The sequence below is a fragment of the Triticum urartu genome, chromosome 2A (assembly GCF_056163025.1).
Source record: "Triticum urartu cultivar PI428250 chromosome 2A, HENAU_Tu73, whole genome shotgun sequence".
NCBI lineage: Eukaryota > Viridiplantae > Streptophyta > Magnoliopsida > Poales > Poaceae > Triticum > Triticum urartu.
Window position 1 is genome coordinate 485,409,413 of NC_141874.1, and position 24,088 is coordinate 485,433,500.

At 46.5% G+C, this 24,088-nt stretch overlaps 1 pseudogene; it reads left to right on the forward strand.

Annotated features, from left to right (window-relative positions):
* Positions 1-23,886, forward strand: part of LOC147985557 (uncharacterized) — a 99,490-nt pseudogene extending 75,604 nt beyond the window's left edge.
* Positions 23,887-24,088: the final 202 nt, after the last annotated feature.

A 24,088-nucleotide genomic window follows, 5' to 3' on the forward strand; every position in this document is an offset into this window, starting at 1 on the left:
GACCGAGTTTGAGGAGATAGTCGCCGTTGAGAAGCAGTATTCCCCTGGCAAGGTGATGGCCCCCATCGAGGACGAGGAGATGGCCCCCGGAGGGATGAGATCCCCCGGTGAGCTGCAAAAGGTAAAAAATAATGGCTTATTACCATAGTTGTGGTTTTTGATTATTTGCAATGTTCTTGCTAATATGTTAGGGTTGTGCAGGTGCCGGTGGACGTCCTTGATGATTCCGATGTCGTGGCCCGTCCTGTTGGCATCGCCCTGGAGATCGATTCCAATGCCGCTGTCCATCCTATGGACATCGCCCCAGAGATTGATTCCGATGTCGCGGTCAGTCCTGCGGACAATGCCCTAGAAATCGATTCCCATGCCGCTGTCCGTGCTGTGGTCATTGCCCGAGAGATCGATGGCAAGAAATAGTTGGTCGCGCTAATCCTTTAGGGTAGTTTGCATTGCCTTGTGTTTAATTACCAGAACGATGCGTGTTATCAAACCATCTTAGGGCTAGTGCACTGTCTTGTGTGGGCGGATCTTGCTACTTTTGTTTGATAGTGAATCATGCGATGAATCATGCGAACCCTCTCCAAGTTATGGAAACAGATGTATCCTCACCAGCTTTTGATGTAATATATGGCATGATTAGATGTAAGTTTGAACTGTTTATCATATCAGCAGGGCTTGTTTGATGATTCTTGGTGTTAGTAGGCTAGCTACTATGCGAGCTATAGTACTTGCAAAACACTCACCGAAGAGAAATGTTGGGGCTGATGAGCTCGTGGTACGCTTATACTTATCCCTCGTCGATCGACCAATAGCCCTAGCTTCTAAAATTGTAGGCTTAGTGATCGATGACCTAGGCGGGCTAGTTTGGCCTAGTGGGTTTCAGTGATATGACGTGCAACACAAAATCATAGCAGTGCAGAGACGTACTCCCTCTGTTCCAAAATAGATGACCTAGGCGCGCTAGTTTGCCCTAGTGGGTTTCAGTGATATGACGTGGTACAGTGTCTTCCAGTCTTCGTGTGTCGCCGACAAAGCCGGGAAGGAGAACGACGGCGTCTGGCCAGCATGTGAGAAGTAGTAGTACTAGTAGTTAGTGTGTGTGTGTGTGTGTGTGTGTGTGTGTGTCTGAGTACGAGCATGTACCAGTACTACTAGTTACTACTGTAGTTTTTAGAGCAAATTACCAGTACATTAGCCTAGACTACATGGAAAAAATCCTATCCTAAGCATCAAATGGCATCTCTTTCTCTATAGGAATTGAAATGCATGTCATCTCACTTCCTACGATTTTCATATTCCTATCTTATGAACGAAAGGAGGCCTCGGTTGGAGTAACTACTGTAGCTAGCAGTACTGCTGGTACAGTAGTTTTCTTCAAGAAGCGGAATTCAACGAAGTCATGATAGTTCCTTCATCCAAGCAACTTCAAAGTGGGAAGTGGGCATGTGATTTGACGGCTCATTAGTCATTGTTACTGCGACGCGACTACCTGGGTGACTCCCTTGGAGTTCTGCGTGCATGGCAAGTGGACTAGGATGGTCGACGTCCCACATGTTGGCGAACGGAAGTATTCTTTCCGATATCGAGGAGCAAGGAAACCACATGGTACAGTATCACTGCTGATTGGTTCGAAAAAAAATAGTATCACTGCAGATTTATAATTATTTTTTATTTTTGATGAATGCTAGCGTTTCAACTCTTACGACGAAGGGTGCCAAACACGGCACGTGCTGGATGTCCCACACATTAGCGAAAGGAGTGGGACATGAATAGCGTGGTAGAGCCCAGCGTAAAAAAATAGTGTGGTAGAGCGTCTCCACTTGTTCCACTTCTGGGTCGGAGACCGCACGTAGTAGTACTTAGTGGTATGAACGATACAAAGTGCGGCCTGGAGACAAAGACACGTCTAGTTGGAAGGTCTCGGGGCACATACACGTAAACAAATATAAAAGTTAATATGTGCCTCCAACTAATATAGTAGTAGTAGAGTACTTAGGCATGTACTCCATAACATCACCGTGCATTGCACGTACAACATTTAGTGGTAGTACGTAGTAAGAGACAAATGCCGCCCAAGAGTTCCCTTCTCGACCTACTTTTGGGTGTTTAGTAGAGTGTATGGAGGGTGCATGAGTCCACACTAGTTTAGCACAAATACACTAGAAGCATGCTTGAAGAGAGCATGCATGAAGACGGGTGTTGAGTTGAGCATGCATGAAGAGGGAACAACTATGCTGAGACGAGAATGCAACCAAACACACCCTATATGCCACGCATGTTCATACCATTTGAGCCTTTCTAGTTCACTTACTGTGCTACATTACTCAGGTTCGTACGTCCACTCCTGGGTACATGTTCGTCTCGTAGTTCCAGTCCCACGTGTTCTTCATATAGATGGAACGATCCTTGCATAACACATGCACCTTGATGCTAGATGTCTCGCGTGTTCGCAAAAGGATGAAAAAGCTCACGTAAAAAAATAGAGTGGAAGAACATAGATTCCGGACGACCGAGAAGGAGCAAGGAACCTCATGGTGGAGCATCTGCACTCATAATATTTAATATTATTCAGTGATATAAAATTAACCAATCATCTCCACAGTGGACTGGAAGAGTACGAAACAAGGCAGCCCAGGGTAGTATCATACTAGTACATGGCTAACCCATGCTATCACCATATTTCTTGGCTTCCGTGCGACACCTATCTCTAGTACTCCAGCAGCCTGTATCGCTTCTCCCTCCTCGTCTCTATCAAAGTGTGGCGGGCTGGCGTTTCTGCCGTCTATTGAGGTCAGTTAACTATCACATGTTAGCGACATGCCAAGAGCATTCTAAAAAAATTTCCTTTCACGTTCCATTTTCAAAAAGAAAAAACATCCTTTCACGTACGAATTTGCATGTATGCTTTGAGCAACTTGCATGTCCTATACTTCTCCTGTTTGATACTCTAACTTAGCTAAAGGTTAGACTAACTCATGACTAACCCTGAACTAACTGTAGCCAAAGAGGTGTTTGGGTGACAGGGTTAGATTGACAATAAATGCACTTCATGGAGAGAGAAAAGTGATTTTTCAGTGGTCCCAATGACAACTATCTCCAGTTAACACCTCTTGGGTGGGATAGTTTTTTTTGGTGGGTTCAGTGCAACTTGCTCCAATTTAAACCCTCATGCTTGGATAGTTTAGGGCTATTTGAGCCCAACTAGCTCAAACTAACTCTAACCCATGGATCCAAATAGGGCCTATGGCCAGTCTCGACGCGGAGCAGTCGCGTGCACCGGGAAGCGGCGCTCTCTCGGCCGTCGCACCACTTCAAAGCCGACGCCAGTGAGAGGTCACCTCCGCTCTGGCCGGGCATTAATGTGGCACTGACTCTCCAGGGCGACGCTAACCGTTTCACGCGAGAAGCGCGCGCTGGCAAGGGAGTATAGGTTTTGAATCGTTTCAGGTGTAGTACTGGTAGTTTGCAAAACTACTCAATTATTGCACTCAGTTTCCTAAGAAATTGTGGTAAAAAACGTTACTCCACAGCCCGCTTCCCTTCTCCTTCCTCTTCCACCGCCCGCGCACGTCCACAGGAAGCGACCGGTCAACCCTTATATAGGAGTGCTAGCATAAAAAGATGCATGCATAACCACTAAAATTTCCATATTAAAGCGTCGCTCCGGTGGGAGTATGGCATGTGTTGTTACCTTTCGGCCGGCCCATGGCTACCGGGCGACGACGACCAGAGAAGAGGCGGTGGGAGGGGAATGAATGCAGCTACTGTTTGGGTTCGCCTTCCGGCTTAAATAAATGCGCAGCATCACGTGTACCCGTGGGTGCACAAATTGTAACATACGTGTCTGCTTAAGTGGGCGTCACGTAACTGGTGTGTGTGTGAGAGAGATTCTGAGAGACAGAGTGCGTGTGTGCGACTCTACTCTTCGGACATGTACTCACCCTTTTGCATCGGGATATAAGTATAATGGTATTTACTTTAGCTAGTGATTTACATGGCCATGTTAACATGGTTGTGTCAAAAAAATGTCACTTCCTGCTCGTGATTTGCGTTATATAATTACAAGCAAGATTCTCGTGCATTGCATGGAACATCAATATGCATTTTTTTTACAGAACACGTGTTGTGATTGACCCATGCAGGAGTAATCCCATGTGTAAAAACTAATGATATCTCAAGAATTTTATCGGAAAACTGGTATCTCGAGAATGTCATTGAAAAAATGAAAGATGGGAGATAAGGCGAGGAGGAGTGGAGCGTGGTGGTGACTGGTGGTCGGAATGGGCAGAGGCATGGGGATGGACGGCGCCGGCAGGCGGCAGCGGCCACCATGCATGCTAGATTGTTCTAGAGACTTATTCCTTTTTTAATTGCTGAGCAATGAGGTTCCGAGAGATAATGATGTGGAGAGGGGTGCCGGTATCTTTTGTAAAATTATCATAGTTTGCTTTCTATCCTCGGATATAGATCATGCGGTCTGTATTACAAGATGGCAGGCACACCATCACCACCAACTCGTTTTTTATAAGGGTACAGATGATAAGTTTGCTGACTACTAAAGTAAAGTGGAATTTATCCATGTTATGCAAGTAAATAAAGGTGATTGTTTACCATACGGGTAAGGTTGGATGAAGGGTGGTAGGAACAAATGCTCCGCCTATGGCATGTGTGTGTGAGATAGAGTCTTAGTGTGTGTGTGGGGTGTGTGTGTGAGAGAGAGAGAGGAGAGAGAGATGGAGTCTTAGTTTGTGTGTGTGAGAGAGAGGGAGAGAGGTGGAGTCTTAGTGTGTGTGGGGGGGGGGGGGGCGGGCGTGCGTGCTTGCGTGTGTGTGTGTGTGTGTTTGTGTGTGTGTGTGTGAGAGAGAGAGAGATGGAGTCTTAGTGTGTGTGTGTTGGGGGGGTGTGTGTGCGTGTGTGTGTGTCGCGGGGTCCTCTGTGGCGGATGTAATTTAAGTGTGCATGGCTTTCATCATAGAGAGGTGATGTGTATGGCAGAGGCCACCAACGATGGGGTGCGAGAGAGAAAATGCCCGTAGAGAGGGAAGAGAAGGTGTGTGCGCGTGAGAGGAGTCGACTTCGAGAGAACGTGTTTGTTCGAGAGACACCGAGGAAGACTACTATATATCGATGGTGCATGTAGGCGGGAATTAAACTAAGGGATGGTCTTGTTGGTTTCGGGGATATAGGGGAAGAGTGAGAGGCGGGGAGTATCTAGAAGGAGATTGTTAAGTGTGAGTGTGTGTTTTACCCATCCAGGCGGAAGTTATGTGCACAAAAGAGGAGAACGGTTTGATGTGGCGTTAGGATTGAGGGTAATTAACTACGTATGGAGACATAGAGACCTTGAACGTGCATGTGTGAGAGGTATACATGTATACGTGAGATGTGTGTGTGCACGCGTGCATGATCGAGATAAAAGAAAGAAGACATAAGTCATAAGATCAACGACATGGGAGAGACGAATCGGTATGACAATATGCATGCATGTGAGAATGCATGGAAGAAGTCCCGACAATTGAGCATGTGTTTTTGTCTTTAAGAGATAGTGGCGTGGCCTGGAGCATGCATCTATGGCGAGCAGAGGGAGTGAGGCGCAACGATTGTGCAAAAGAGACCAACCTATAAATGCATATGTATGGAGAGACATATATAGTGTGGGTGATAGGAAGCAAGACTCCGCGCGAGAAAGAAATTTTGACGGAGAAACTACAGATAGATACAGAGATGAAGATGCTAGCTAGAGGGACATCCGCTAGTTTGGGTGTTGGAGATGACCGTCGGGTGGTTCAAAGGGTGAAGTTATATATGTGTGTGAGAGGGCACTTGACTGCATGTAGATAGAAACATACAAACAGATATCAGAGAGAAATGAGATCCAGAGAGACGGAGTTTTGTGTCCGCGAGAGAGAAAGATATTTCACAACGAGAGTGATAGCTAGAGAGACATATGAGGGAACGCAAGATATCTCTAGGGAAAGAGGGTGTGTGTGAGCGACATACAAGAGAACAATGGAGAAATATGAGACCCTGGGAGACAGAGTTTGTGTTTGTGTGTGAGAAAGAGATATTGAATAGGAAGAGTCGTAGGTTCTCATATCTAAGGAGCGAAAGACATCTCTGTATGAGGGGTGTGCGAGTGGCACACATGGGAATAGTAGAGAGAAATGAGACCCCGGGAGACAAAGTTTTGTGTTTGTGTGAGAGAAAGAGATTCCACATGGAGAATCATAGTTAGAGACACATAGCAGGGAGCGAGATATACTTAGAGAGAGATAGAGTGATGAAGGTCGAGGGAGAGAGTACCGTCAGTGTGTTACGAAGATAAAAGATCATTGTCGACATACAAGTAGCACGAGAGATACCTGAGAGACGATGAACGCGTATAGGTCCAGAGAGATAGTCCTATATAAGCATGAGTGATAGCTATATGAGACGAATATCTGGATTAAAGGGGATTCAAATATTTAAACTGGAGATCACGACATCGATAATATCATAACGCAAATTGGTGTATCAAACATGCATATTTAATTGAATTTGGCCACACGTGTAATGTTATATAGTTTATCAATATTGCTGATCCATAGATTCTTCAATTACAAACAATGCATGGTTTATATGCAATTAATGTCTAAACGGCATTACACTCTATGTTGCGTGTGTGAAACACATTATACATGTTTGAGAAGTAAAAAAAACGGCATGAAACACATATTAATTGGAGACAGTTAGCGAGGAATGCATACATTGGATTTCAACATAAAGTGGTTTCAAATATTTGAAAATCCAAATTGATGGATACAACCTTATGAATCTGAGATCATGACATTTGTAAACCATATTTATGTATAAATGGTGTTGTGCTTTTGAAAGTATATATAAAAAATGATGTATATAGAATGTAATTCCAATTGAAAATGGATCCCGCCCGAAAAAAAATAGAATACAAACGGGATTCGAATTGAGTTAGCACGGTAAACGTGCACTCTGCAAAATTTGAACGAAGGGGGGAAAGTCGCAGTAACCGCCCGAAACCAAAATCTGCAAGATGGAAATCACTACTGCCTATCCCTGCCACGCAAAGCCTATATGCTGGATTTCTATAGGTTTCGATAGGGGTAGGTTTGTAATTTCACCCAAACATGACGTAACCGCCTCTCACCCGGATTCATACACGGTGGACGCAAAAACACAGTGTGTCCTCGGCCAAAATTGACTCCCTCCCCGATTCATATTCATACACGATGGGCGCCAAAAACAAACTCTCGTCGGCAAATATTCGGTGTATGCGAGATTACCGTCCTATCCCCAACCGACTAGTGTTGCCGTGATGTACTAGAAATTTGAAACGGGGGCTAAGTTTGTAAATTTCCTCGCATTTGAGACAAGCGCGCCCTGAATACATGGTTCCCCCCTTCCTCTCTACCTCCCTTTTCCCCATTCGTACTCCGTGGGCGCCAAAACACCCTCTCCACCCCACCCTCCTTCGTCCGCCGCCGTCCGCCACCCCATCCACCGCCGTCCTCCTCCACCATGTCGGAGCTGATACCCCGACGCCGCCGTCCATTACAAGAGATCGACCTGTCTCATCCACGGCTTCGGACCAAGATCCTTGCATCCCGTCCTCTCGCTTCATCCCCGCCGTCGTCCACCTTGCCGGCGCCGCTCCTACGACCGCCTCGTCCACCACGCCCCGCCGCCACCATCTACCCTCCTACATCTGCTTCCACGCCGCCGACATACATCGCTACCGCAACACTGTCAAATTCTTAGCAGATGCGTACACGGCGCTGCACCAGAGGCGGTACTCTTTCGTATCTGCTCAACTTATTTATCACAGCAAGAAAATAGATTGCCACTGCTTTACTCTGATTTCTTGTCTTGGTTGCGAAGTTGCCTTTGTCCGGTTTGCACCTTCAGATCCTCCATGGCACGCTCAACACCATACTCGCAATGCTTATGGTTTTCCCCTTTTATATTCCACACTATTTAAATCACGGTAGACTAAATTTCAAAATTGGGTCAGTCGATTTTTCAGAGCTCGCCGGAGTTCGCCGGTGCGATCGAAGGGGCTCGGGTGGGTATGGTGGTTGTGGGGGGCAGTGGTGGGGCCTCGTCGAACAAAGAAAACTCGACGCGGGTGGGGCGGGGTGGGGGTGGCGGAGGAACATAGGCGGTGGGGCCAGTGGTTTGGCCGGCGGCCCGTGCGGTGTTCTGTATGGAAAGCACAGTATGTTCCTTGTCAGGAAGGGGAGCAGGGACATCTGCAGTCAACAGCTGATAGAGCTGGCATGTACGTGATCGATAGGCTTTCAATTACTAGCGGCAATACAACACCGTAATTTCCATCCAGTTCCACTTTCCCGATTTATATATCCTGGTTATGGTGTACCCCTGTTATGTACACTATGGGCTGTTTGGTTTGTGACTAACTTTGCCAAAGATTGCCACACCTAAGGTTAGGCAAGTTTGACCAACTTAGGTGAGTTTTTGGTTCAAGCCACATCTTAGGCAAGCCACACTTGGACCCCACATGGCATACACACAAAAAGTGTGGCAAGATTCCCTTAGGCTTGCCAACTTGTGGCTCTCATTTTGATGAACTAACCTTAGTCAAGTTTGGCAAGAATGTGTGGCAAAGTGTGGCAATGCTAGTCCTAAAACCAAACAGCCCCTATGATCTGCGTAGTTGTTGTGTGCTCTTGTTGTCATGGTTTGGCAATAAACTCACTATAGAGTATATTCTTCTGGAGCCTATTTTTTGTGTACTTGTGCCAGATTATATAAATGAACGCACCATATTACAGCACACATGAGCTCTCTCATCAGAATCTAGTGATAGCACACAAGTGTTTACAGGGGCACCCCTATATTAGAATATCATCTGCATTACAAAGATAATCTCAAAACTATTTATGTTTTCATGGTTCTCGGATATTATACGCAATTACAGTGAATATCAGAATCCGCGCATTAGAAGAATATTGTGGAACACTGCAACGACTTACAAAATTGGCAGCAAGGCATTGAGTGCCATTCTAGAAGCAATGAAACTCGTACGCTCCCCACCTGTTAATTCTTGTTCAGAATATCATCCTAATGACTATTCTAACCTCGAGGAGTCAAAGGCAGATGGCATGTCCTGTTCACCCATCAAGGTGCCTGTTCGAATTTGGCAAGGTTTTATTGATTGCGCGTATCTTGCATATGTTGTCTTGCATTTCTTCTACTTTGTTGCACCGCCATCTACTTAGTTTACTCATCATATATGTCGAGATGCCATGCCCATCAATTATCAATACATATTCCATCTGTCATCATATCATGTTTTCCACTCAAATGTTGTTCTTGTGCATCATACATCAAAAAGGAAGAGGGTGATTGCCGAACCTGAAGGAGCACCAGCAAAGTCCTTGAAAAACGTGGTGGTGCCGGAGAAATCAGACAGCACCCCACTTATATTGGATGTACAACCAGTGACACAAAACGTAGGACCGACTCCAGCAGACTGTACCCATACTTCACTGGCCACACCACTAGCCCCACCACACAGGACCTGCACTCTAGCAAAAGGTATACCGATTTCATTTGCCATAGCACCAGCTGTACCATAGAAAAATCCCACTCTAGCAAAAAGTACAACAAGTCCACCGGCCAAAGACCTGTCCCAACTGCAGAGACGGCCAATTCCTGTAGATTGGAACCCCATTCCATTTATTCCCAGTTTAAAAGACAATGCTTTCAATGTTGTTAGGGACTACGTGCATATATTCCCACCATGGGAAGATTATTGTGAAGACAAACACCATTTTCACATCTTCCTGTCCAACTTACGTGTAAGTGCTATTATTCATGGTTATTATTTTCCTGTTTTCTGCTGATTGAACACATCAATGATTTACATTACATTGTTGTAACTAGGCGAGGGTCAATCTGGATAGTCACGACGAGCAAAGCTTGCTTGTGCTTTTCAAGAAAGCATTGCAGCAGTATCGGTGTTACCTGAGGAAATCACACTTTGATGGCAAGTCTATAAACGAATTTCCGGTGAAGTCTCCTGTGCTAAATTTAGAAGACATTGAATGGAAAAACCTTGTTATGCACTGGTCTCGTTCCCAGGATGAGGTACTATCTATGAAATCACATGACAATTTCAACTTCTACTTTTCGCATGTGCCTTACGGATCTTTTTTGCAGGACATCTGCTCGAAGAAGAATTCTGGTTTGACAAGAACGACAGCATATCGCAAATATGCTGCCCACTGCTTTGCTCTTGTTAGTACTTGTTATCTTGTATCACTGTACTTGCATACATACCTGGTTCATTATGTGACAGCAGTATGCATGATAGCTTGCTTATCAATTGTTCGCTCCAAATTATCTGATCTGTATGAATGGTTACATTAGTGTAGAATATATCCAATGCCAATGTTTTTTTAGCTCTGCATTGTTCTTGTAAGTACATGTTGTCCTTTATCAGTGTACTTATAATGACAGGTAGTTGTTCATGTACTATCACTCTGCATCTTATTTTCCTTTGCCCTCCATTTTCTACACATCAGATCTATATTTACTCTTACCATAAGGTTGGTACTGAAGAATTTTAGTTGTGCATTGCTCTTGGCTGTAACTTTTGCCTGTATCGCTGCACTTACATTTATAGCTACTTGGTTATGTAGCATCACTCTTCATCTTATCTTAAATATTCTCCATTTTTTCGTATATTATCACATCTATATTTACTATTAACAAAATGTAGAATAAAGGCAATGCTTTTGAAGAAGATTATGTGGTAAACTTCTTGAATAGCCCCCCCCCCATCAGCATGGACAAGGCCTTTATAGAGCATGTCTTCACCAATAATGCAAGTTTGTCCATCTCAAGCCTTCAAACTTAGTTGTATATATTTGGTTAGGCATGACTGCAACAGTTGTTTATTTTTGGTGTTTGCATCAAATTGCTTGTTTAATGTTTATTATATGTAGTTCATAAACAAAAGTTTGTCCTTTCTCAATTTAAGTTTTCAGTTGTACAACCAAGTTCCTTCTTCATACCATGTAAATTAAACTATACAGAGCAAGTGATCTTCTTTCGCACTGCATGTATGCTTCTGTTCTTCATCTGTGATCCAGTGGTGTGGTGAACCTACCCACTACAGCACAATGTCATATTCTGCAATGTCTTAACTATGAACAATGTCATATCATTCTACTATTATTTAAACTATCTCTTTATTTGCCAATCTGAAATGGTATAAATTGACAGCACACTAACCATTGATACTTATGAGTTCTAGATCTGTAATCCAGTGGTGTCGTGAAGCTGCCAACTCCTTCACAATGTCATTTCCTGCCATGTCTTGACCTGAACAATACCATATTGTGTTAATGCAAATTTAAAGTGTGTCACTTTATTCGTCGGTAAGAAATGTGATGAATTGTCAGCACTGATACTTTTATGTGCAAAACATGTCATCTGTCTGCTTGTTTATCTTTTAGAGTGAGGAAGATATAAATGTTGAACAAGCGCAGTCTCATCATCTTGCTCAGCTGCTTGCGCTGCAGCTCCCCAGCAGGGCTAACCTTTCCTGAACTCTATTGAAGTGCTGTTGGTTTTGTATATTATGCCCAGTGTATGTAATCTGTTGTCTGCTTGTGCTTTATTATCATAGTGGCGAACTTTGATGCCTAGTGAATGTAATATGCCATAATTTCTTTATTGTATAGTCTAGGTTTTTTCTTATTCACGATGTTGTAGTTATTTTACTGTATATATATATCTTGTCTTCGCAGTAAACCGGCCAAACCGTAAAATTACGGTACATAATCGGGCCGTCCTACAATCACGATGTAGGTTGGGCCTGAAACATGTCGAACAGCTCACGGGCCGGCAGCAGCCCGAAATGAACCCCGGCCCATGATTGTGCGAACCAAATCACGGGATTTTAACTGGCCAAAAAATTGTCTCGGTCCTTGTTTGGCCCAATCAGATATCGGCTGTGAGCAGGCCGGATGCAAACCGGGCCGTAGTTAGGCCCAACTATATGACGGGCTTTTAACAGGCTGAAATTAATATAGGGCCGAAATGTTAAACGGGCCCTTAACAGGGCAAAACTAATATCAGGCCGAATTACTAAGTGGGCCTTTAGCAAGTGGGCCCAAAAGCATAGTGTCCAGTTGACGGGCCGAATCTGATATGGGCCATGATTGAGCCCAAAGCCTCTTAAAGGGCCGGACCTAATCTGGGCCGTAATTTGGCCTAGAACGTGGTAGGCCTTTAACGGGCGGGGTCTCATATGGGCCACTATTAGGACCGGAGCGTGGCAGGCCAATAATGGACCAGATCAAATATGGGCCGGCATTTGGCCCAAAACATGGCAGGCAGTTAATGGGATGGCCTACTAGGGTCCTCCAAATCTTGTGGGCCTACAGCTGGGCCGGCCCATTAATTTCGGCGAAATCTCGTGGGCCTTTAGCTGGGTCGGCCCATTATAATCCGCAAGAATCTTGTGGGCCTTTACCTGGGCCGGCCCATTATGGCACACAAAAATCTTGTGGGCCTTTACCTAGGCCGGCCCATTATGGCCCGCAAAATCTTGTGGGCCTTTAGCTGGGCCAGCCCATTATGGTCCGCAAAATCTCGTGGGCCTTTAGCTGGGCCGGCCCATTATGGTCCACAAAATCTTGTGGGCCTTTAATTGGGCCGGCCCATTTAAACTTGTTGGGCCGTGCCATGTGTCGACGTATCATAGGCGCCTTCTGTCCAGTGAGTGGATGACATCTGTCCCGACGATGAGCCGACACGTGTTTCCTCTAGCCAATGATGATTTTACACGTGGAAAATCCCCATTGGTCGGGGCTGTTAACGGGTTATCGGATCCAAAACCTGACCCGATAGCTTAACGGCGTTCCGTTACGGTGGATGCCATGTGTCAGTCACCCTTGACGAAAGCACTTCTGTGACGCGCGATCTATCGTCATGGAATTGGACACTTCCGTGATGATAATTTTGGTAATGTCATGGAACACTTCTACGACAGCACAGGTATGACTATCTTGATTCTGTCATAAATTTTTCATGGATGTACCTGCATGACAAAAAAGCGACCTACTGTGACAAACACGTATCATCACGGAAGTGTATTTTTTTGTAGTACTTGCTATTAGTTTAGCAGGGAGGTACCAAAGTGATCCAGGAGTGGATCACTGGACATCGGTCAAGAACATCCTGAAATACCTGAAAAGGACTAAGGATATGTTTCTCATTTATGGAGGTGACAAAGAGCTCGTCATAAATGGTTACGTCGATGCAAGCTTTGACACTGATCCGGACGATTCTAAATTGCAAACCGGGTACGTGTTTATATTGAACGGTGGAGCTGTTAGTTGGAGCAGTTCTAAACAAAGCGTCGTGGCAGGATCTACGTGTGAAGTGGAGTACATAGCTGCTTCGGAAGCAGCAAATGAAGGAGTCTCGATGAAGGAGTTCATATCCGATCTAGGTGTCATACCTAGTGCATCGGGTCCAATGAAAATCTTTTGTGACAATACTGGTGCAATTGCCTCGGCAAAGGAATCCAGATTTCACAAGAGAACCAAGCACATCAAGAGACGCTTCAATTCCACCTGGGATCAAGTCCAGGTGGGAGACATAGAGATTTGCAAGATACATACGGATCTGAATGTTGCAGACCTGTTGACTAAGCCTCTTCCACGAGCAAAACATAATCAGCATGAAGACTCCATGGGTGTTAGAATCATTACCGTGTAATCTAGATTATTGACTCTAGTGCAAATGGGAGACTGAAAGAAATATGCCCTAGAGGCAATAATAAAGTTATTATTTATTTCCTCATATCATGATAAATGTTTATTGTTCATGCTAGAATTGTATTAACCGGAAACATAATACATGTGTGAATACATAGACAAACATAGTGTCACTAGTATGCCTCTACTTGACTAGCTCGTTGATCAAAGTTGGTTATGTTTCCTAACCATAGACATGAGTTATCATTTGATAAACGGTATCACATCATTAGGAGAATGATGTGATTGACTTGACTCATTCCGTTAGCTTAGCACTTGATCGGTTTAGTTTACTGCTATTGCTTTCTTCATGACTTATACATGTTCCTATGACTATGAGATTATGCAACTCCCGATTGCCGGAGGAACACTTTGTGTGCTACCAAACGTCACAACATAACTGGGTGATTATAAAGGTGCTCTACAGGTGTCTCCAATGGTACTTGTTGAGTTGGCATAGATCGAGATTAGGATTTGTCACTCCGATTGTCGAAGAGGTATCTGTGGGCCCTCTCGGTAATGCACATCACTATAAGCCTTGCAAGCAATGTAACTAATGAGTTAGTTGCGGGACGATGCATTACGGAACGAGTAAAGAGACTTGCCGGTAACAAGATTGAACTAGGTATTGAGATACCGACGATCGAATCTCGGGCAAGTAACACACCAATGACAGAGGGAACAACGTATGTTGTTATGCGGTTCGACCGATAAAGATCTTCGTAGAATATGTAGAAGCCAATATGGGCATCCAGGTTCCGTTATTGTTTATTGACCAGAGAAGTGTCTCGGTCATGTCTACATAGTTCTCGAACCCATAGGCTCCGCACGCTTAACGTTCGTTGATGATATAGTATTTATGAGTTATGTATGTTGGTAACCGAATGTTGTTCGGAGTTCCGGATAAGATCACGGACATGACGAGGAACTCTGGGATGGTCCGGAGATAAAGTTTGATATATGGGATAATAGTGTTTGGTCTCCGGAAGGGGTTCCGGATGTTTCCTGAAATGTTTGGGTACGAGAACACTTTATTTGGGCCAAAGGGGAAAGCCCACAATGTTTTTGGAAAGCGCAAAAGGAAGTTTTGCGTAGTCCAGGGGCCAGACGCCAGGGTCCCTGGCGTCTGGGTCCAGACGCCAGGAACCCTGGCGTCTGGCCCTGGAGTCCGAGAAGGACTCTTGCCTTTTGGATGAAACCGACTTTGTGGAGGCTTTTACTCCAAGTTTCGACCCCAAGGCTCAACATATAAATAGAGGGGTAGGGCTAGCACCCAAGACACATCAAGAAACACCAAGCCGTGTGCCGGCAACCCCGTCCCCTCTAGTTTATCCTCCGTAATAGTTTTCGTAGTGCTGATGCAAAGCCCTGCGGAGATTGTTCTTCACCAACACCGTCACCACGGCGTCGTGCTGCCAGAACTCATCTACTACTTCACCCCTCTTGCTGGATCAAGAAGGTGAGGACGTCATCGAGCTGAACATGTGCTGAACGCGGAGGTGCCGTACATTCAGTACTTGATCGAGACGGATCGTGAAGGTGTACGACTACATCAACCGCGTTGATAAACGCTTCCTCTTTCGGTCTACGAGGGTACGTAGACATATTCTCCCCTCTCGTTGCTATGCATCACCATGATCTTGCATGTGCGTAGGAAATTTTTTGAAATTACTACGTTCCCCAACAGAACCATGGTTGTGCTGGCCCACAAATTAGCCCCAACACACACAATCGAGACTCTTCCAGATTGCACACTTACACCGTTGGGCAGAGAACCAGCTACAAGCCATCTAACCCCAACCCCAGCGGATAGTAACTCACTTCTAGTTGACAAAGCACCATGTCCACCACAGAGTACCCCCACACGAGCAGTTTGTAAAGCAACTGCAGTGCCCAAAGCATGAAGACCACCACAACAAACCCAAACTCCACGTTTAAAGCAGAAGAGCAACTATTCTCAGGTCAGATTCCGTAGCTATGGTCCATACTCCTTTGTTGTTGCGTCACTGTATTTACTCATACCAACTACTTTCGAATTTTAAGGATCCAGTTGAAACTCCAATGGCGCAACAAGTATGCTTTAAACCTATTTCTTTAACTGGATTGTTGTTCTAACTTCTTGCTCTATGTCGATTTCAGTTTCAGTTGTATAAACAGTTATGTTCTCATGTGATGCACATTACAAGTGTTGCCAATGTTGTGTAGTTTCTCACACTTATATTCTTTCTATGCCGTCGTGTCTTAAAAATATATGACTTGAACTGTGTCTCTATCTTGATTTGGCAACATAAAATAGAATGATATGGACAATACAGTGACCATACTACATAGATATATGTTTATTTCATGCTATTATCCTGTCCATCTTACTACTGAACCGGTTTACCAAAATGAGTTTCGTATACTAAATGCTAAACTTGTGATGTGTCTGCTTGTTTCTCTTGTAGTATGCGAACAGAATATTGGAGAAGAGCACCCCACTATGAAATGGTAGAGAAAGTAATGCAGATAAGGTTCAAGATAGTGAGACAGCCCTGTTGGTCTCCAAGAAAGGTGATAAAAATGATCTTGTTGACAGTGAGAAAACCCCACAGTCCTGCGTTGATGTAGTGTTCGAGTACTAGCCAGTACCGCTGGCACAAGCTCTTCGAACTCGCTGCCTAAATCACTTCGGCTTCTTTAGTCTCATCTACAAGCTGAAAGGCATCAGTCAGCTGTGCTGCGACAAGAAGCCGAAGGACTGAGGAAGTCCCGGCAGAATTCAGATGCATACTTTCTTGTGCAATAGCAAGTGCTGCAGGATTTAAGCGTCAAACAAGAGAAAGTTAATAAGCTTGCTAAGCATCTTCCCAGCATTATGGGTACCCAGGATATTGTTTCTTGAGCTCTTCTGAAGTGGTTTCAGTTCTGGACTTGTTTTGCTGCGGTGTTTATTTGCACTGGTCGCCAAGTTTGACAACCAGTGTATATGATATGCGACTTTGTTCCCTATATTTGCACTGGTGGCGAACTTTGATGCCCAGTGGATGTAATATGTATAATAGGCGTGATAGCCTAGCGTAAGTTGCTTGCTTATTTGTTTCCTTGTTGTCTTGTTTATTTGTTTTCTTATAGTCAGTGCAGTTCTTTTTCCGCGGTTTGCTAGTGGCCGCAATAACCTATTTTTAAAACTAGTCCACAATAACCATGGGCTACATATTTACTGTAGTTACCATGGGCCTCCTACGGGCCGTAGAAACAATGGGCCTTCTAAGGGTCGTCGAAATGATGGGCCTTCTACGGGCCGTAGCATCAATGGGCCTTCTACGAACCGATTGATCGATCGGCCAAACATGGGCCAATAACAGATCGCATTATGGGCCATAAATGGGCTAGATTTGGAATCGTCCATTCATGGGCTGGCCATAATGGGTCGTCGTTAATCTGCCGTATTTGATGATGCTACAAAAACGGCCGAATGGATTAACGGGCCGTAAATGGGCCGATTGTAACCACGGGCTGAATTTGGCCCACAAGCAGAAAAGGCCAGTAACGGGCCATAAGTAACCGAATGCTGGAAATATGCCCTAGAATAAATGGGCCCTTAGAAGGCCGAAAGATAACACAGGTTGGAAATGGCCCAATCGAATAATGGGCCATTAATGGGTATAAAGCGGTACACTGTTCATTACGGGCCAGATTCACCACAGGCCATTAATGGGCCAAGAGTTACAAATGGCCTCGTATGGGCCGAAAGACATCAGGGGCCATATATGGGCTGGAAGTTACAACGGGCTGGAATCATATTGGACGACCCAGATGAAGCTACTGGGCTTAATTCCGGTAGGCCATAACGGGTCGTGAGTTAGCGGGCCGTAAATGGGCTATATACGAATCGGCCGTTAATAGGCTTTCCGTGGGCCGGCCCGTTACCGTTTGACCGAAATGGGCCTCTGTTGGGCCATGCCACGTGTTGACGTATCATAGGCGCCTCCAGTCCAATGAATGGATGACATCTGTCCCAACAGTGAGCCAACACGTGTTTCCTTTGGCCAATGACAATTTTACACGTGGAAAATCCTCATTGGTCCGGGTTGTTAGCGGGTTATCGGATCCAAAACCGGGCCCGATAGCTTATCGGCGACCCGTTACGGTGGATGCCACGTGTCAGTCACCCTTGAGCAAAGCACTTCCATGATGCGCGATTTATCGTCATGGAAGTGGACAGTTCCGTGATGATAATTTTGGTAATGTCATGGAACACTTCTATGACAGCACAGGTATGACTATCTTGATTCTGTCATAAAATTGTCATGGATGTACATGCATGACAGAAAACATGACCTACTGTGACAAACACGTATCACCATAGAAGTGTCTTTTTTTGTAGTGTCAGGAGGTTCGTCCTCGACTGGATCCTTTTCATCATCGCCGTCGCCTTCTTTAGGTGTGCTCACCATATATACGTCGTATGAGGAAGTGGCCGTCCAGCGCCTGGTGAACGGCGGGTTTTGGACCTGCTCCCTGATACGTCTCCAACGTATCTATAATTTTTGATTGTTCCATGCTATTATATTATTTGTTTTTGATGTTTAATGGGCTTTAATATGCTCTTTTATATTATTTATGGGACTAACCTATTAACCAGAGGCCCACTGCCAGTTTCTGTTTTTTTGCCTATTCTAGAGTTTCGCAGAAAAGGAATACCAAACGGAATGAAACCTTTGCGATGATCTTTCTTGGACCCAAAGCAATCTAGAAGACTTGGAGTCGAAGTCTGGAACTCCGCGAGGCGGCCACAAGGCAGGAGGGCGCGCCCAGGGGGGTAGGCACGCCCCCACCCTCGTGGGCCCCTCGTATCTCCACCGACGTACTTCTTTCGCCTATATGTACTCTTATACCCTAGATCGATCACAGAGAGCCACGAAACCACTTTTCCACCACCGCAACATTTTGTACCCATGATATCCTATCTTGGGGCCTCTTCCAGCGATCTGCCTGTCGTGGTTCTAAGTCTGACAGTAGAATGGGGGTAGGAATGTAGAGGCAAGATCCTAGCTATGGAGGAGTTGTACATGCGAGTTTTACGAGTTCAGGCCCTTCTCGGAGGAAGTAACAGCCCTACGTCTCGGAGCCCGGAGGCGGTCGACTGGATTATATGCGTGTGTGTTACAGAGGGTGCGAACCCTTCTCCCTGAGGAGGGGGTGGCTTATATAGAGTTCGCCAGACCCCTCCCGCCCTCAGTTACAAAGGGTTTAAGGTACATAAAGATGGAGACGTTACTGGTAACGCCTTCAATAAAGATACACAATGACCATTAAAGCTATGACTTAATTCTCGACCGTTGCAGAGTGGAGTGGCTCTAGATCTTCTGGTAGTCGAGTGATTATCTATACGGTCGAATGTCTTCAAGAATGTCGAGTGGAACATAACTTCATGGTCGAGTGGATGATGTTTTTTCTTCGAATGCTCCCGGTTCCTTTAGAGATGTCCTTGGGGAGGGTATCTTGGACAGATCCATGACCCTACCCTAGGTACATAGCTTCATTATTAGCCCCGAATGGATCAGGGTTTGAGTGAGGAAGGAGTTGAGAACACTTCTGACTCATTTTTCGTGCTATGAGTATATCTTGTTCTGGATCAATGAACTGAGGGGATGATACCAACTTCTTTTTCAGTCGCCTTGGTCCATTCTTAGCTTTTGTCGAGTGAACTTTTACTGAAGAGTTTTGAGTGATGATGTGGAGGATGTCTTCCGTCTGATAAGCTGTTCCGCTGTCCGCGGATTTCGCGGGATTCGAATTTTGGGAAGCGCGCCGGACGGGTGAGGCCGTGGTAATCGGGACGGATTAGGCAGGTCGCCTTGATTCCGCGCCACCTTTTTTGCCATGTATCACGCGCGCGACTGCTGCGGGATTTGATAAGATCGTCCGGGCCTACAAGTCAGTCACTCGGAAGTGTCCTTATAAAAGGCACCAGACCGGGCTTTTGAACAGTGTGTCCTCATTCTCCGTCTTCTTCCTCAGATTTCTCCGTTCCGCCTGCTTCCGCTCTCGGCGTCATAGCCCCGCTCGGACTCGATTCGCTGCCATGGGGAAGGAGAAGACGGTGGCGTTGGAGCGCGCAAAGAAGGCGACAACGAAGGCGAAAGGAAAGAGGACCAGCCAGGGTGGATCCTCGTCAAGGTCCGGCCTGCCGCCGGGCTAGATGCAGGGCGACTGGATCCGCTCGACGATCAGCCAAGACGACCTCGACGATCTCATTGAGGGGGGACTGATCCCCATGAATCAGCGCGGCTCCCAGGGAACGAGACCGAGCCGCGGACGCAGGAGGGTGAGTGCGTCCTCCTCGCCACTCATGTCGATCGCAGGTTTTCTTTGCCTCCCCACCCTTTCTTTTGTGGTTTTTTGAACTTCTTCGGGGCTCAACTCCACCACTTTACTCCAAACACCATCGTGTACCTTGCTGCCTTTGTGTCAATGTGTGAAAATTTCTTGGGTTGCTGACCGCACTGGGGTCTCTTCAAGCACATATTCACATGTCGCTCCCAGTCGGTCAAGAAGGCCAACCCGAGTGACGAGAGGACGCACGTGATACAGATGTGCGGGGGCCTTGGAATTCAAATGAGGAACAAGAGTACCTTCCCAGCTATGATCCTTCCCGACTCATTCCGGGGCTGGCAGTCGACCTGGTTTTACTGCAAGGATCAGCTGACCCCGGGTCAGTCGACTGGACTTCCCCCCTTTTCCCTGGCTCGAGTGGAGAAGCCCTCCTCCTTGAGGGTGATCCTAGAAGAGAAGGCGCAGGTGAAGGTGTTGGTCGAGTGGGTCGTCCACCTTGTCCGCGACGGAGTGACTGGTATGGACCTGCTGGAGGTCTTCCTCAGTCGACGCATCCAACCACTCCAAGCCCGTGACCATCCGATGTGGATGTACTCGGGACTCGAGGATTCCACTCGGATCCACCCGGAGGACGTCAGTGAGGACACGGTGGAGAAGTGGCTGAGAGGGATCACCGACAACAAAGATAATCCCCGGGGGTCTAGGAGGGTGATTCCATTCGAGCATTCGCGCCAGCCGGAACAGGTATGACTCTGCATTGTCGAGCGTCTTCTTAATTCACTATGTAAAGTCTTGTTGACGGTCGACCGTATTTCTTTTGTTCATTATCTTTTCAGGCTCTTATTGATATGTACTCGATGCCCAATGGAGTGCAGGAGCAAAATGTCGAGGAGGGGGCGAGTAGGGGCGAAAGTGGCGAGTGGCACTCGGATGTAGAGGAGGAGGAGGAGAGCGACGACTCGAGTGATGAAGAAGAGGTCGACTCGCCCCCTAGCAGGGAGAGGAGGTCCAAGCACGCTCACGACCCGGTGAGCACCCCTGACCTGGCGGCCGCACCGACTGGGCCATCTTCGAAGCACCCTCAGACATCTTCCCCGACGTCGACTCAGAAGGTATCGAAACAACTCAAGATTGCCTCCTATGCCGAAAGCTTTGAAGGCTACCTCCTCCAAACCACCGAAGGCTTTGCTCAGAATCAAAGTGACCATCCCCACCATCTCCGGGTAATCATCTGACCTGATCTTTTGGTCGACTCGAGCAACAGAACATAATCGACTGAATGTTGACATTTGTAGTGCTGCTACATCTGGAACTTCTTCCTACCAATACCGAGACGAGGACATGGAAGACGCAGTTACCTCCAACCCAGGTAAAGCTCTCATGATCTTGTTCTTGATTATTGGGTTGATTAAATTCTGGCGATTCACTTGGGGTCGACTGATTTATCTGCAGCCCCACCCAACATCATCGATCTTCCGGATGATGATGAAGATGTGGCCCCTAGGCCTAGCAAGAACAAAAAAGTAGCAGCTGGCAAGACGTCTCAGGAGGGACCGATGACAACACCAACCGTCCGGCAATCTGAAGACGCAGGTGGGGCCTCTGTAACTTTCGCTGCCCCATTGTTGAGTGAGCGCCCTACACCGTCGATTGTATCGGTGTTTTCTTCAGTCGTCCAACCTCACACTTCGGAGCTCCAAGCTGCCGCACCTGGATCGTCTGCCCCCTTCTTCACCAACTACCATGTTCCGGAAAGTCAGTCGGATGCGGCTGCGGAGGCCATCCATCAGGCTAACGTGATGATGGAGCGGATGAATACAATGCACGAGAACAGCCAGGCTGCTTACGATGCCAGCGCAGCTCTCCGGGCCAATGTCCAGGTAAGTAGGCTTTCGACTGACCTTGTTCTATTAGGATATGCTACCTGAAATATTTTCTTTCATACAAGCTCTTATTGTTTGCGTCGAATCTGTACACCCACTGGGTGTTTTATTGTCTTTGGTATTTGCGCTCTTCCACTCGGCCTGGGCGAGTGGGATCTGAACCGGTGGGGGCACGCTAAGTGCACCCGCTGGGTGTAGTCCCCGAGACCGCAGTCGACTGCGGGCAGTCGACTGGGGTCTGAGTACTTTTTACTTTATTTTCTTACACTCGACCCGGGCGGACCGGTCGAATGGGATCTGAACCAGTGGGGGCACGTCAAGTGCACCCACTAGGTGTAGTCCCCGGGACCGCGGTCGACTGCTGGCAGTCGGCCGGGGTCTGAATAGTTCTTTTCTCTCTTTTTTTTACTCGACCCGGGCATACCGATCGAGTTGGGTCTGAATCAGTGGGGGCACGCCAAGTGCACCCGCTGGGTGTAGTCCCCAAGACCGCAGTCGACTGCGGGCAGTCAAATGGGGTCTGAGTAAACTTTTAAGTTTTATTCACTCAGAAGTAAATAATCTTTGATCTTGTCGATTAACACGTCTTTTACCTTCTGCAGAAATCTTGTACTCTCATTTCTAAGTTTGCCGAATTTGAGGAGAAGCAGAGGCAACTCAACGTCGACTTGGAGCTGGCCCAACAAAAGTTGAAGAAAGCTCAAGATGAAGCTGCTGGTATGGAAGGTAACTGCCTGTCGACTGTTCACGTCGATCGTCTTTTAAGATATTTCTTCGATCTCTTGTTTGATCCGATTGCTTCTTTTGTAGAGAAAATGAGGTTGGCTCTGGAGAAGAAGGACTCGGACCTTGCAGTTGTGCAGAAGGAAGCTCAAGATAAGACTGCCCTTGCAGACCAGAAGCTGGCTTCGGTCGGAGCGTTGGAAGGAGAGGTGAACAAGCTGAAGTCCTGTCTCAATGAGTCCAACCAAGAGGTAACTCGTCTGAAGAAGGATAAGATTGCTCTGAATGAGAAGCTGGAGTGCGCGGTCCATAAGAGAAATGACACGGAAGCCTATCTGAGAACTCTTGCTAAGAAGCTCTATCTTATGCTGGAAGGTACTCCTTTTAATCCGACTGCTTTACTGCTTGCAAGTTAATCCTGTCCGGTCGACTCACTAATTCTTTGACTGTAGAATTCTGCCAAAACGTTGACGAGGAAACTGGAAGGATCGAGACGGGTTTAGACCCTATCATTTCTCCGGTCGGCGACGAAGCTGCCATGAACGTGCTTCGACTGGAATCCCGTGTCTCCAGTGTCACAAGTTACCTCGCTCGTGTGAAGGTGGCAGTTTCACGGATCGACTCATCAGTCTGGCCAAGGGCAACGCTTCAAATTGACCTCGAATCTCTGATGGCTCGGCTCAACGAGATTCCTGGTCGAGTGCAAGAGTGGAAGAAGTCCTCTGCCCGGTATGGTGCTGACGTGGCGTTGTCCTTGGTAAGGGTCCATTGCAAGGAAGCTCGTGAAGACAAGCTGGCGGCGATCAAGGTCGCCAACACCAAAAGGCACGAATTCCAGTCCTTTATGGAGACTTTCATCGCTGCTGCCACTCGGATCGCAGATGGAATCGACTTGGACGAATTCGTCGAACCCGCCAGCCCTCCTCCTGCCGAGTGAACAAACTATGAGATTTAAACCTGTCTTAAATTTGCCTTGGAATGCCGAGTGGTTGCTGTAATCATTAAACTCCTTTGGGCTTGATGCTCGAATACTTTTGATTTGTTGCTTGGAACTTTAGGATTTATCCGAACTGCTTCTGAATATGCTTGTGATTGCTTTTGGAATCTGCTCCCTATTTGGAGTGACCTTCGTGTTTGATATGCATCCTTGAAACGGAGACTTCAATCGAACTACGCCTTGTCGTCCTTGCGGACAAGGATGGAGCGCATGTTGTATTTGTGGTGTAGCTCGAAGGAGAAGGTTGCAGTCGACCTGCGCCTCGTCGTCCTTGCAGACAAGGATGGAGCGCACATTGTATTTGTGGCGTAGCTCGAAGGAGGAGGTTGCAGTCGACCTGCGCCTCATCGTCCTTG